At 42.3% G+C, this 13,835-nt stretch overlaps 1 protein-coding gene across 2 annotated transcripts in view; it reads left to right on the top strand.

Moving 5' to 3' along the window:
- The first annotated feature begins 6,799 nt into the window (after positions 1 to 6,799).
- LOC144510214 (WAS/WASL-interacting protein family member 3-like) overlaps positions 6,800 to 13,835 on the top strand; it is a 91,719-nt gene continuing 84,683 nt past the window's right edge. Inside the window, exon 1 of one of the 2 annotated variants that reach the window (XM_078239712.1) lies at positions 6,800 to 7,033. The gene's annotated coding sequence lies outside the window, so the exon portion shown is untranslated. The remainder of the gene's footprint in view (positions 7,034 to 13,835) is intronic. The other variant, XM_078239718.1, reaches the window with a different exon arrangement.

The raw sequence follows: 13,835 nt of genomic DNA, 5'->3' as shown, positions 1-13,835 counted from the left end.
ATTTATTATTGTCACATGTATTAGTACACAGTGAAAAATATTGTTTCTTGCATGCTATTACAGACAAAGCATACCGTTCATCGAAAAGGAAACAAGAGAGTGCAGCATGTAGTGTTACAATCATAGCTAGGGTGTAGAGAAAGATCAACTTAATGCAAGGTAGGCCTATTCAAAAGTCTGATGGCAGCAGGGAAGGAGCTGTTCTTGAGTCAGTTAGTACATGACCTCAGACTTTTGTATCTTTTTCCCGAAGGAAGAAGGTGGAAGAGAGAATGTTCGGGGTGCGTGGGGTCCTTAATTATGCTGGCTGCTTTGCTGAGGCAACGGGAAGTGTAGACGGAGTCGATGGTTGGAAGGCTGGTTTGCATATGGATTGGGCTACATTTGTAGTTTCTTGCGGTCTTAGGCAGAGCAGGAGCCACACCAAGCTGTGATACAACCAGGAAAAATGCTTTCTATGGTGAATCTGTAAAAGTTGGTGAGAATCATAGCTGACATGCCATATTTTTTTAGTCTTCAGAGAAAGTAGAGGCATTGGTGGGCTTTCTTAACTATAGTGTCGGCATGGGGGGACCAGGACAGGTTGTTGGTGATCTAGACACCTAAAAACTTGACATTCTCGACCATTTCTACTTCGTCCCTGTTGATGTAGACAGGGGCATGTTCTCCACTATGCTTCCTGAAGTCGATGACAATCTCTTTCGTTTTGTTGACATTGAGGGAGAGATTATTGTCGCCGCACCCGTTCACCAGATTCTCTATCTCATTCCTGCACTCTGTCTCGTCATTGTTTGAGATCCGACCCACTACGGTGGTGTCATCAGCAAACTTGAAAATCGAAGGGAATTGGAGGGGAATTTGGCCACACAGTCAGAGATGTATAAGGAGTATAGTCAGGGGCTAAGAACACAGCTTGTTGGGCACCGGTTGAGGATGATCGTGGAGGAGGTGTTGTTGCCTATCCTTACTGATTGTGGTGTGGGAGTTAGGAAGTTCAGGATCCAGTTGCAGTGGGAGGAGCCAAGGCCCAGGCCATGGAATTTGGAGATGAGTTTCGTAGGAATAATGGTGTTGAAGGCTGAGCTGTAGTCAATAAATAGGAGTCTGACATAGGTGTCTTTGTTATCTAGGTGTTCCAGGGTTGAGTACAGGGCCAGCGAGATGGTGTCTGCTGTGGACCTGTTGTGGCGGTAGGCAAACAGTAGTGGATCCAGGCAGTCCAGGAGGCTGGAATTGATTTGTGCCATGACTAATCTTTCGAAGAACTTCATAAAGATGGATGTCAGAGCCACTGGACAATAGTCATTAAGATATGCTGCCTGGCTTTTCTTTGGTACTGGGATGATGGTCGTCTTCCTGAAGTAGGTAGGGACCTCAGACTGTTGTAAAGAGAGGTTGAAGATGTCTGTGAATGCCCCCGCCAGCTGATCCACGCAGGATCTGAGTGCTCGTCCGGGTACCCCATCTGGGCCAGTTGCTTTCCGTGGGTTGACCTTCGAGAAAGCTGCTCTGACATCTACAATGGTGACCTCAGACACGGGTTAATCTAGGGCTTCCAGGGTGGAGGGCATGCTCTTGCTGACCTCTTGCTCAAAACAGGTGTAGAATGCATTGAGCTCATCAGGAAGAGGTGCATTGGAGCTGGCGATTTTACATGCCTTCTCTAAAGGTATGTAACTACATACATCTATATACCTCTCTAAAGCCTTCACATCTTTCCTAAAATGTGATGCCCTGAATTGTACACACCCCAGTTGAGGCTCTAATAGTGTTTTATAAATGTTCATCATAACTTCCTTGCTTTTATACTCTATACCTCTTTGTATAAAGTCCAGGATCCCCCATGCTTTTTTAACCATTTACTCAATCTGCCACTTTCAATGATTTGTGCAAACGGAGACACATAGAAAATAGGAACAGGAGTAGGCCATTACACCAGCCTTCTATATCCTCTTGTAGTCTTTCACCATCCTCTTCACAATTCATGCCATCCATAAATTTTGAAATTGTGCCCCGCACACCCAAATGTAGGTTATCAATATATACTAAGAAGAACAGAGGTCAGAGTACTGACTCCAGGGCACTTCATCAAATGCCTTTTGGAAGTTCATCAAGTTCATTCCTCTCATTAATCCTCTCTATTACCCCATCAAAAACTTTAATCATGTGAGGTAAACAGGATTTGCCTTTAACAAATTCATGCTGATTTTCCTTAATTAATCCACATATGCCAAAGTGACTGTTAATTTTGCCGCAGATTATCATTTATATAAGATTTCCCACCACTGAGGATAAACTGACTGGCCTGTAGTTGCTGGATTTATTTATCATTACATAATTTTTTGAACAACGATATGACATCAGTCCTCAGACACCATCCCAGTATCTAAGAATGAATGAAAGATTATGGCCAGCGCCACTCCAATTTCCTTCCTTGTTTCCTCAGTATCCTCAGATGCATCTGATCCAGTCCTGATGACTCATCAACTTTAAATGTAGCCAGTCTTTCTAACATCTCCTCCTGATCAATTTTCAGCCCCTCCAATGTCGCAACCACCTCCTCCTTCATTATGATTTCAGCAGTATCTTCCATCTTTATAAGGACAGGTACAAAATCACCAAGCTTCCCAACTCCTTTTAGCATGCTTTGACTATTTATAAGCCTATAAAAGACCTTTGGATCTGCTTTTACGTTAGTTACCAATCTTTTCTCATACTCTCTCCCTGCCTCTCTTATTTCCTTTTTCACTTCCCCTCTAAACTTTTTATATTCAGCCCAGTTCTCAATTGTCTTATCAGTCTGACATTTGTCATATGCAAGCTTTTTCTGCTATATCTTCCTCTCTTGCATCAGCAAGAGAACTCTGGTTTAATTTGCCCTACCTTTCCCCTTATGGGAATGTACGTCATTTGTATGTGAGCTATCTTTCCTTTAAAACCAGACCACTGTTCTGTTCCGGTTTTGACTGCTAAACTTTAATCCCAATTTACTTTACCGGATTTGTTTTCACCCCACAGAACTTGCCTCCAATTATTTTACTCTAGATAGAATCATAGAAACCCTACAGTGCAGAAGGAGGCCATTCGGCCCATCGAGTCTGCACCGACCACAATCCCACCCAGGCCGTACCCCCACATATTTACCTGCTAATCCCTCTAACCTACGCATCTCAGGACACTAAGGGGCAATTTTTTTTTATAACCTGGCCAATCAACCTAACCCGCACATCTTTGGACTGTGGGAGGAAACCGGAGCACCCGGAGGAAACCCACGCAGACACGAGGAGAATGTGCAAACTCCACACAGACAGCGACCCGAGCCGGGAATCGAACCCGGGACCCTGGAGCTGTGAAGCAGCAGTGCTAACCACTGTGCTACCGTGCCGCCCCAAAGATAGCTCTTTGTTCTTTTCCATAGCTGACTTAAACATTATGATATTATGATTATGCTCTCTAAATGTTTCCCTGCTAACACTTGATCCACTTGACCCACATCATTCCCCAGAATCAGATCCTGTAATGTCCTTTTCTCATCGATCAAAGGAATTCTTCTGAAACCTCTCCAAAAATAGAAGGAAGCCACTGTCAGTTTTTGGCTTCATTTAAAGGTATTCCCTTCTCATTTTAGTAAAAGGCCATGTGGCACTGAGGGTAGAAGAGATGAGGAGTTGGTGAGGTGGCATTCCTCAATCATATAGGCTTCTATGAAAAGGTTTGAGGCACAGTTTATCATGGGAAAGTTTATTTTTAATGTGAAACCACGATAAGAAAAATTGTAGGATAACTTCACTTGGTTTTCCTAATCTCCTATATTAACTTCACTGGAAAAATGGTGTAAAGTGCCATTTTACCTGTTCTTGCTTTCTTCTGGGATTCCACTGATATCCTGACAAAGGAAATTCCAGGCGGTAACACTTTATAGTGGTGGAGGCAGATTCAAAAGAGAATTAGATGAGCACCTGAAGAGGGAAGAAAATGTAGGGCTATGTGGAAAGGGTGAGGGAGTTGTACCAGTGGTGTTGTTCTTGCAGAGAGCTGGCATGGACACAACATGCCAAATGGCCTCTTTCTCTGCTGTAATCGTGATAATGGCAAGGAGCCATGTTGACTCACCGATGCATAATCGCCACCAGAGAAGTTTCTGGGCAGCAAATTGAACTCATTAAGGCCCCAGTTAGGGTCAATATTACCAGCTTGATGGCCACCAGCTACACAGAGGTGACTTCTCTGTGACACGTCCATGGGGGCCATTGGAACTGGAGGCTGCAAGGTGCAAAGAGTGAGCCATGGACAGGGAAGGATTCCCCACTTTCCAGAGGTGATAATGCCACTTCATATTGATTGATATTTCTTGATTTTAATGAATTTCCTGAAAGAGCAGCCTTCTTTTGCCTTCCTCAACCCTGAGGTTCAACTTGCCCCTACTCACTCACCAGCTAATTTGTACAGACTTGGATGTGATGGTTTGCAGGCAACCTTTGCAAATGTGGAAACCATTCTGAAAACATTTTTAACAATATGTATCACAAATGCTTCCAGTGAATTTTCTTTCTCTGCATTAAAAAGAATGGAAAAATACCTGTAAATTACAATGAGTCGGGAACATTTGACCAGTTCAGCAATACTGACAATTAAAAATGCATCCTTACAAGCTTTTACCTACGGTGAGTTTATTGATAATTTTGTGAAGAAAATATGCAGAAGAAAAACAATCTAAATTGTCATGGATTGCAAACAACTGATAAAGCAAGAAAATCTTAAAAATATGTCCCTCTTCCATATTCTCTTGTTTAAATTTTGTTTTTCAAATGGGACCATTATATATTGGTCTGATATCATGGCTGTCACGTGCAGACAGTTATAATTGGTGAGTAACCACCATCCCCCATCACTTTCAGTACTGGCATTCCAAAAGTCTGTTTCAGACAAAGAATGGTATCCTGCCAGATGGTTGCGCATTTGACTTGGACTCAGTAAACTCCACTTGGTTGGAGTATTTACTCCTGCACTGGACTTCTACTGGCTCATTCTGTCCTGCACTGGCCTGTGCTGTGCTGCAGTCATATCATTGACTGATTTCTCCATCTTGTTGCTCATCGGCCAGTCCACCTCATGACACATAGATCGCAATATTGACTATCTGTACCATCATGCTGACAACAAGGAGGCTTGGATTTCAATTGATCAATAACAGGTTTGTTTTCCTAAGTTAGAAAGTATCAAAGCAGTGATTTGTCATTTGTATTTTTCTTGTATTTTTGCAGCTTGCATTGTGGATTTGAATTGATCAATTACAGGCTTGTTTATATCAGTTATGAAGCACTGAAGCAGTGAGCAGAGATTTGTGTACTTGTATTTTTTTGGGTTCCTGCAGCTTGCATTATGGAATTGAATTAATCAATTACAGGCTTATTTCATTAGTTAAAAAGCATCGAAATAGTGCTCTGTGTACTTTTTTGTATTTTGTGGCTTGCATTGTGTGACCTTAGGGTGAGTATCAGGAGGGCATGATGTCATTTGGGGTCAGGGCACTCATTTGTGGGTGGAGCTTGGCATCACCTTGGGCAAAGTTTGGCATCACTGATGGGCAGGTCTTGACATCAATGAGGGTGGAGCGCAATGTCATTGGGGTGGCCGTGACATTGCAGAGGGGTTGCAGAGTGTGGGGCCCCCAAAGTGTAAGTCCACCTCTGCCACTTGCACACTGCCCCAATGAGCTCGGAGATTGGTACCTCTGAATATTTATTTTTAACTCCTATCCAGGCACACCTCCATGTGGTTGTGCCCTCTTGATTCAGCATCACCCACCTCTCCCAGTGGGACTGATAAGGTCCTGTGGTTGGGCTGGTAGCATTGGAAGCCAGTTAGGTGGTCACCTTTGGAAAAGTACCTCCAACTATCTGGCTCCCAGTAAGTGCAGGCTTTGAGCTCCCATTTGATCCCAGCATCAGGGTCCCAAAGTCTGGGGGGAAAATTCACCCTTTGATTTTATTTTGATTGGATCACTAAAGGGAGTCAACACAGTGAGACCACTCTGCCCAAAAGAAAAATATTGCACAGGCGAGAAACTTAACAAACATAAAATGCTGGAAAGCAGCAGTTCAGGCATCTGTAAAGTGAAAAACTTTTAAGTCAATAATAGTTCATCAGAGAGGACTGTATTTACGGTTTGAAACCTGGAAGTTTCTATACTACGAAATAATGGTACGAAATAACCAAATAATGGCTACCAAATAAACCTGTTGGACTTTAACCTGGTGTTGTTAAACTTCTTACTGTGTTTACCCCAGTCCAACGCCGGCATCTCCACATCAGTTTCTATACTATGCAGGTTAACGTAGTTAAAACTCTCCCATTGCATCAGCCATGCCTTTTGCTACTAAACGTGCTGCTCTGTTTGAGTGCATTACTAGTTATTTAGGATTAGTTCCTTGTAATTTCAATGTTACCACGAATGTTTCATCCTGTCCTAGGTCTAGTAGTTTGACAGTCGTTGCTTGTGTCGTTGGTGCCTCTTTAAATTGACAGCTGAGGGTGGGAAGGCAGGTGCAATGGGGCCCCGCCTCCCTTAGGGTGATTGACAGCTGAGGGTGGGAAGGCAGGTGCAATGGGGCCCCGCCTCCCTTAGGGTGATTGACAGCTGAGGGTGGGAGGGCAGGTGCAATGGGGCACCGCCTCCCATAAGGTGATTGACAGCTGAGGGTGGGAAGGCAGGTGCAATGGGGCCCCGCCTCCCTGAGGGTGATTGACAGCTGAGGATGGGTGGGCAGGTGCAATGGGGCCCCGCCTCCCCGAGGGTGATTGACAGCTGAGGCTGCGCTCGGCTTTCGGATCCTGGAGCTGGAAGGAACTGGTTGAGCTTCTGCGAACAGGAAAAGTAACTTCGTGTTTGAACCCGGTCTGTCACATTAACCTGGTGTTGTTAAAACTCTCACCACATTTCCACCTGCCAGAAGTAGAGAAAAAGGTGTCTAATTTTGTTGGTCACACATATGTTGATGCGTCGGGCGCTGTGGGAGGCTGCCTCTGCCCGGTGAGTTATTTATTTACCCCTTCACTCGGGTTGATTTTGTAAGTAGGTTTTATTTAACTGGTATTTTCTTATTGCAGCTGATAAACCTGAAACATTCCTCGTGGTTTAACAGGAGCAGTGTCGTTTTTAACAAACCTCACTTGCTGTCACCGAATCTTAAATTTTATTCGGACACTGGACATTAATCTTCATCATTTGGTGATTCTTTTATGTGGGGTGGGTGGTGTTAGAGTTTTTATAAAGTGCAATTAAAAATAAGATAATATAGGAGGGCTGTAAGTTAAATGTAGATTCTGTCGTTATTTATGTATAACCTTGTGTCTATCAAAATTATTCTATGCCGAATGAAGCCTAGGGTTGTAATCAGCTGTCAGTTATGGAAAAAAAAAGTTCATCCAGCTAACTTGCATTGAAAGAACGTGAAATATTTGTGTCTGCAGATAATAATGGGGTTTCAGTTTCGGCAGGGAGATCTCTTGCTTGTACGCGGTAATTGCAGGGGAAAAGCCACAACAATCCGGTACTTCCCAGGTTTGTCTGCCTTTTCCTTTGTAGTGAGTGGGTGAAGCCCAGCAGTATCATTGTGAGGGAGCTGAACCTTCTACCTTCAGCTACATAAGAATCCTGGACAAGAAGCGTTGTTGCATCCCAATAGCATGCCATCGCACTTGAATCTGTACATTGCTTTTGAATATAAAGTATAACCTTTCTTTTGCGTGCAATCTGTCCTACATATGAAGTTAATAGAATAAATGCCACACACACATTTACTACTTGATTGGCTCAAATGTTATTTTGTAAAAGAGCAACACATCACAAATTAACGTTAGTCAACGAATAGCAAGTAGGAATGAAAAGTGCCAATCAAGAAAAAGAACTATTAATCAAAATCACCAACAAAGCTGTCAGTGAAAAAAATATTTAAAATCCACATTTCAAAAGCTGCTTTCAGTACCAAATTGAACTTTTCCTAGCTGAAATAATTAAAATGAGGTTTGCAACATAATAGATCATTTTAAACGATACGATTCACAATAAAATAGTTAAATGTACTATTTCCTATGCATAAAATGTATCCAAAAGGCAAGTGCCTTTCTGAATGGCCTTGAGCTCGTGTTCATTACAATAGCTGAAAAAGTAACAACTGGAACTGGCAGAAGTGTACGTGCCCACAACTCCGAGCATGACACAAGTCATGGACAAAGGTCCCTGTATGGATTAGTGAAACAATCTGTGCTACTTTAATCTACTTATTCCGAAGGCCATCGCAGTAATTATGAATTATGTAATATTACACACAAGGTAAAAACGCGAACTTTGGAACCTTTCTGAGGTGCTGTATATTGACTGGAAAGCCAAGGACTGACTGCCTGTGACAGAGTGAGAGAAATGCTGACAGCTAGATTGTGCATTTGTTCAGTGTCTTAGGACTTGCTGGCTATAAACCAACACTCGCCAATGAAAATCGCAATTTTTAGCATGAACTTCTCAAAATTTTCTGCAAGGATTTTTCTGAAAAGAGCTGCCTTATATTCAGGAGTTGTTTAGCACGTTATATGTGACGGACATATGTTGAATCTGAGGGAGGAGTTTTTATATTTTGTGATGTATCCAGAATTGTTATGTCGGTGTTTTTTTAAATGTGTGTGCTGAGTGCTAGAACAACAATTTTTCGTGAGTGGACATTTATTCATGGAACCAACATATTTAATTATTTAACTTTCTACCTTTTGGTAGGTAAATAAAACTCACTGCAAAACTAATTGAAAACAATCTCATACAAACTTATTTTCAAATTATTTCACTGGCGATTTGTTATCACTCAGTCAGATAGGGACTTTTTATTATTCAAAACTGATTGTATATCTCAATTTTAAAGAACTTTTTTTTAACACCCAAATCTTTTTGAGTTCTTACAGAATTTAATTAACCACACTTAAATGTTACTGTAAAAATATCATATGTAACTAAAACTTATCATTTAAATATCATGCATTTGCAATGACATGTAATTAACTGTCCTTGATTAATGCTTTCTCTAGTAGATTAGAAGCCAAAAAAATCAATAAATAATTTTATGTTACTATCATTCCTTCATGGTTGTCATAACTCTTAAGAGATTAAGACTTGAGCTTTATCCTGTTGCTAATATGGATTCTGCTGACTATACACCTTAATGTTGTGACATACTGCTACATTATTTGCAAATCTGAAATTTACCTCATCAACACGAGAGACTTCATATAATACCTTGTTGATTTACATATTTTTGAGTGAGTCTACATCAGAATAAAATTAGTGTGGAATTTAGGAACATAGAGGGTGGGATTCTCCCAAAAAAATTCTAAATGTTGAATTTGCGTAAAAGCTGGAGTAAATCCCGCTGGTTTTTTCAGCAGGATTTTCAATGGGCGGGGCCTATTCCCACTGGAGAGGCCGGCAGCATAGCGCTGAGCAGGCCATGCACATGCGCCGATCTGTCAGCGCCAAGATCGGCACATGCACAGTACATGCACTGCCGGCTTCCTGATCGATGGCCAGCTCAATCGCTGGCCAGCTCTGTGACCCCGCATCGCTGGCACACAAATCCCCCCACACCTCGATTGCTGGCCCCATGGATGTGCCCGGGACAGTCTTGACCTCCCCCCTCACCCAGCCGGCCTCGATCCACAGCCCTCACAGTCCTGATCTCCTCCCAGGCTCCCAGCAGCCCCGATCTCAGCATATGTAGTAACAGGAGTAGGCCAGTCAGCCCTTTTAAGCCTGTTCCATCATTCCAAATTATGACACGTCTATATCTTAACTTTAGCAATTCACCTCAGTTCTGTACCCCTGTAATCAGCAGGCTAAAAATGAGGTGCCAATCTGGTGAAGCTACAACACAGTACTACTTGCATGCCAAACAGCAGAGCAGCATGCAATCGACAGAGCTAAGCGATCCCACAACCCGTGGATCAGAACTAAGCTCTGCAATCCTGCCACATCCAGTTGTGAATGTTGATGGACAATTAAACAACTTATTGGAGGGGGAGGCTTCACTAATATCTCCATCCTCAATGATGGGTGAGCCCAGCAGCACCCTGCAAAAGACAAGGCTGACGCATTTGCAATCACCTTCAGTCAGAAGTGCTGAGTGGATGCTCTGTTTCAGCCTCTTTCAGAAGACTTTCAACAAGGTCTCATGTAACAGGATAGTCAGAAGCTTTTCCCCAGTGTGGAAGAGTCAATTACTAGGGAGTATAGGTTTAAGGTGAGAGGGGCAAAGTTTAAAGGAGATGTTGGAGGCAAGTTTTTTTACACAGAGGGTGGTGGGTGCCTGGAACTTTGGGAGGTAGTGGAAGCAGGGATGATAGTGACTTTTAAGGGGCATCTTGACAAATGCATGAATAGGATGGGAATAGAGGGATATAGTACCCGGAAGAGTAGGGGGTTTTAGTTCAGTCGGGCAGCATGGTCGATGCAGGCTTGGAGGGCCGAAGGGCCCGTTCCTGTGCTGAAATTTCTTTGTCTTTGTCTCCACCACCATAGATGCCAGTTTTCAGCCAATTCAGTTCACTCCAGGTGATATCAAGAAACAGCTGAAGGTACTGGATCCAGCAAAGGCTATAGCAACATCCTAGCAGTAGTATTTAAGATGTGCTGCAGACGTAGCTAGCCCCTAACCAAGCTGTTCTACTACAGCTAGAATACTGGCATCCACCTGACAATGTGGAATATTGTCCAGGTATGTTTTATCCACGAAAAGCAGGACAAATCCAATCTACCAATTATCGCTCCATTAGTCAACTCTCAGCTGTGAGCAATATGATGGAAGGAGTTGTTCATCATGCTATCAAGCAAACCTTACACAGCAACAACCTGTCACTGATGCTCAGTTTTGGTTTCTCCATGTTCACTCAGTTCCTAGCCTCATTACAGCTTTGGCCTTAAAATGGAGAAATGAGCATAGCTCAAGAGATCAGGTAAGCGTGACTGCCCATGACACCAGACATCAGAGGGACGTTTTTTACACAGAGGGTGGTGGGGGCCTGGAATGCGCTGCCAAGTAGGGTGGTGGAGGCAGGCACGCTGACATCGTTTAAGACTTACCTGGATAGTCACATGAGCGGCCTGGGAATGGAGGGATACAAACGATTGGTCTAGTTGGACCAAGGAGCGGCACAGGCTTGGAGGGCCGAAGGGCCTGTTTCCTGTGCTGTACTGTTCTTTGTTCTTTGTTCTTTGACACCAAAGCAGCTTTTGACTAAATGTGGCATCAGGGAACACCAGCAAAATGAATGTTGAAGCCAATCATCTCAGCCCCAGGACATCACTGCTGGAGTTTCTCAGGGTAATGCCCTGGGCTCAACATCTTCAGCTGCTTTATCAATGACTTTCCCTCCAACATGAAGTAAGATGTAGGGATGTTCACAGAGTCATAGAGGTTTACAGTATGGAAACAGGCCCTTTGGCCCAACCTGCCATGCCGCCCTTTTTTTTTAAACCCCTAAACTAATCCCAATTGTCCACATTTGGCCTATATCCCTCTATACCCATCGTACTCATGTAACTATCTAAATGCTTTTTAAAAGACAAAATTGTACCCGCCTCTACTACTACCTCTGGCAACCTGTTCCAGACACTCACCACCCAATATGTGAAAAAACTGCCCCTCTGGACACTTTTGTATCTCTCCTCTCTCACCTTAAACCTATGCCCTCTAGTTTTAGACTCCCCTACCTTTGGGAAAAGATATTGACTATCTAGCTGATCTGTGCCTCTCATTATTTTATAGACCTCTATAAGATCACCCCTCAGCCTCCTACGCTCCAGAGAAAAAAGAGCCAGTCTATCCAGCCTCTCCTTATAACTCAATCCATCAAGTCCCGGTAGCATCCTAGTAAATCTTTTCTGCACTCTTTCTAGTTTAATAATATCTTTTTTATAATAGGGTGACCAGAATTGCACACAGTATTCCAAGTGTGGCCTTACCAATGTCCTGTACAACTTCAACAAGACATTCCAACTCCTGTGTTCACTGAAATACACCTCAGCAGTTCTAGAAGCAACTGTGGAGAAAGAAAGAGTTAATGGTTCAGGTCCAATAGAATTGCTCTTTGGTTCCGCAGCATTTCAAGAAAGTGACTATCACATTTCTCAAGATCAATTAGGGATGAACAACAAAAGCTGTCCTTGCAAGAGCTGGTTACATCCCACAAATACATACTAAAAAACAACTTCTGGGTTCAGACTTATTAAAATTCTTTGGGAGATACATAGTTGCCTACCCTATTCACTTAGGTACTCAATACTCTTTAGAAGATGCTGCGCTTTTGAGATGTTTGGCTGAATGGAACATTTAGTGCAAAACTCATAGAAAAGTTCAAGAGTAAAATCCAGCTCCCAACATTTGTTTGGTACTGACTCTACCAAAGGACTATGTCATTTTATCACTGCACCCAGATCTGGATGCAGTGAACTAAATGAGATAAAAGTGTCCTTTTGTTACTGGAATTAAAAGTCCAATATGAAACAGTCTCAATGTAGTGCAGTGCAATAATGGATACAGGCCCTCAACAGACAGTTAGTCACAATTTAGCACAAACTGGACAAATTAGAAAACTTATTCTGAGACACCAGAAGGTTAAATGGGAAATGATAATCTTATACTGGTGCACAGGAGGATGCTATTCTGAAGTTAAGGCCGTACGTTATTAGGAGAAGCTTTAATATGCATACTTCTCTCATCCATTTTTATTTTGAGTTGTGCTTGATGTTGGCCAGGATCTGATAAGCACAACCTTTAAAAAAATACTCATTGAACATTCTGAAACATTAGGATATCAGATTCTTTCTGATCCAAAGGTTTATAATTACACATGAGCTTTTCAAGGAACATATTTAATTTACATGTAATGTATCGATTAAACATGTTCCCAAAAGTTACTCTTTGCAATTCCAAATAATCAAATCTGAGGTGAATGTTCAAAATTATAATAATATTGGGTCAAACTTTACTATCACACTAATGGTGAAGATAATGGTACTGACTGTTACTAATGAAAATGTTTTAGCAACTTCAGGCAAGGTGCAGGTATGTGAATTGATGTGTGTATCTGAAAGTTTTGCTGAGTTTCATTGCTCCAATGTTAGTTCTGTGAAAAACAGCACCTCACTGCCTGGTTCAGAATTGAAATGCATTGAATTTGCCTGAAGCTGCTGTACTTGTGCAGTAGATTAGAAATAAATTCACTACAGGAAGTTAAATCTGGTTACTTCAATTCTAAGAACCCTTTAATAATATGATAACTGTTAATTATGACCAATCAACTACTGACACTGAAAATTAACCATTACAAGTGTGGAGCCCATTCTTTCAAGTTCTAATTGTTGGTGATTATAAAAATGTAAAATTTCAAAACAATTTTTAAAATTTTCCTTTCTGTCTCTTTTCTCTCTTTCTCTTATAATCCAATCTTCCTTTCCCCTCTCTATTTCTCATTCAATATCTGACTATGAGTCATAGGGTGGGATTTTCCAGCTGCGCTTGCCCCAAGATCAGAAAATTCCACCCGAGGTCAACGAACCTTTGCATGGTCCGTGTCTCACGCACTACGATTCCTGTGGTGGACGGGATGGGAAAACTCTGCCCACAGTTTTATAGCATGGAAAGAGACCTTTCGGCCTATCATATCTGCACCAACCATCAAGTAGAAACATAGAAACTAGAAGCAGGAGTACGCTATTCGGCCCTTCGAAACTGCTCCGCCATTCATTTTGATCATGGTTGATTATTAAATTCAATATCCTGATTCCCCCCTTC

This window comes from Mustelus asterias, chromosome 2 (assembly GCF_964213995.1).
Source record: "Mustelus asterias chromosome 2, sMusAst1.hap1.1, whole genome shotgun sequence".
NCBI lineage: Eukaryota > Metazoa > Chordata > Chondrichthyes > Carcharhiniformes > Triakidae > Mustelus > Mustelus asterias.
The sequence above is the reverse complement of the archived record's forward strand: the minus strand, read 5'-3'. Positions and strand labels throughout refer to the sequence as shown.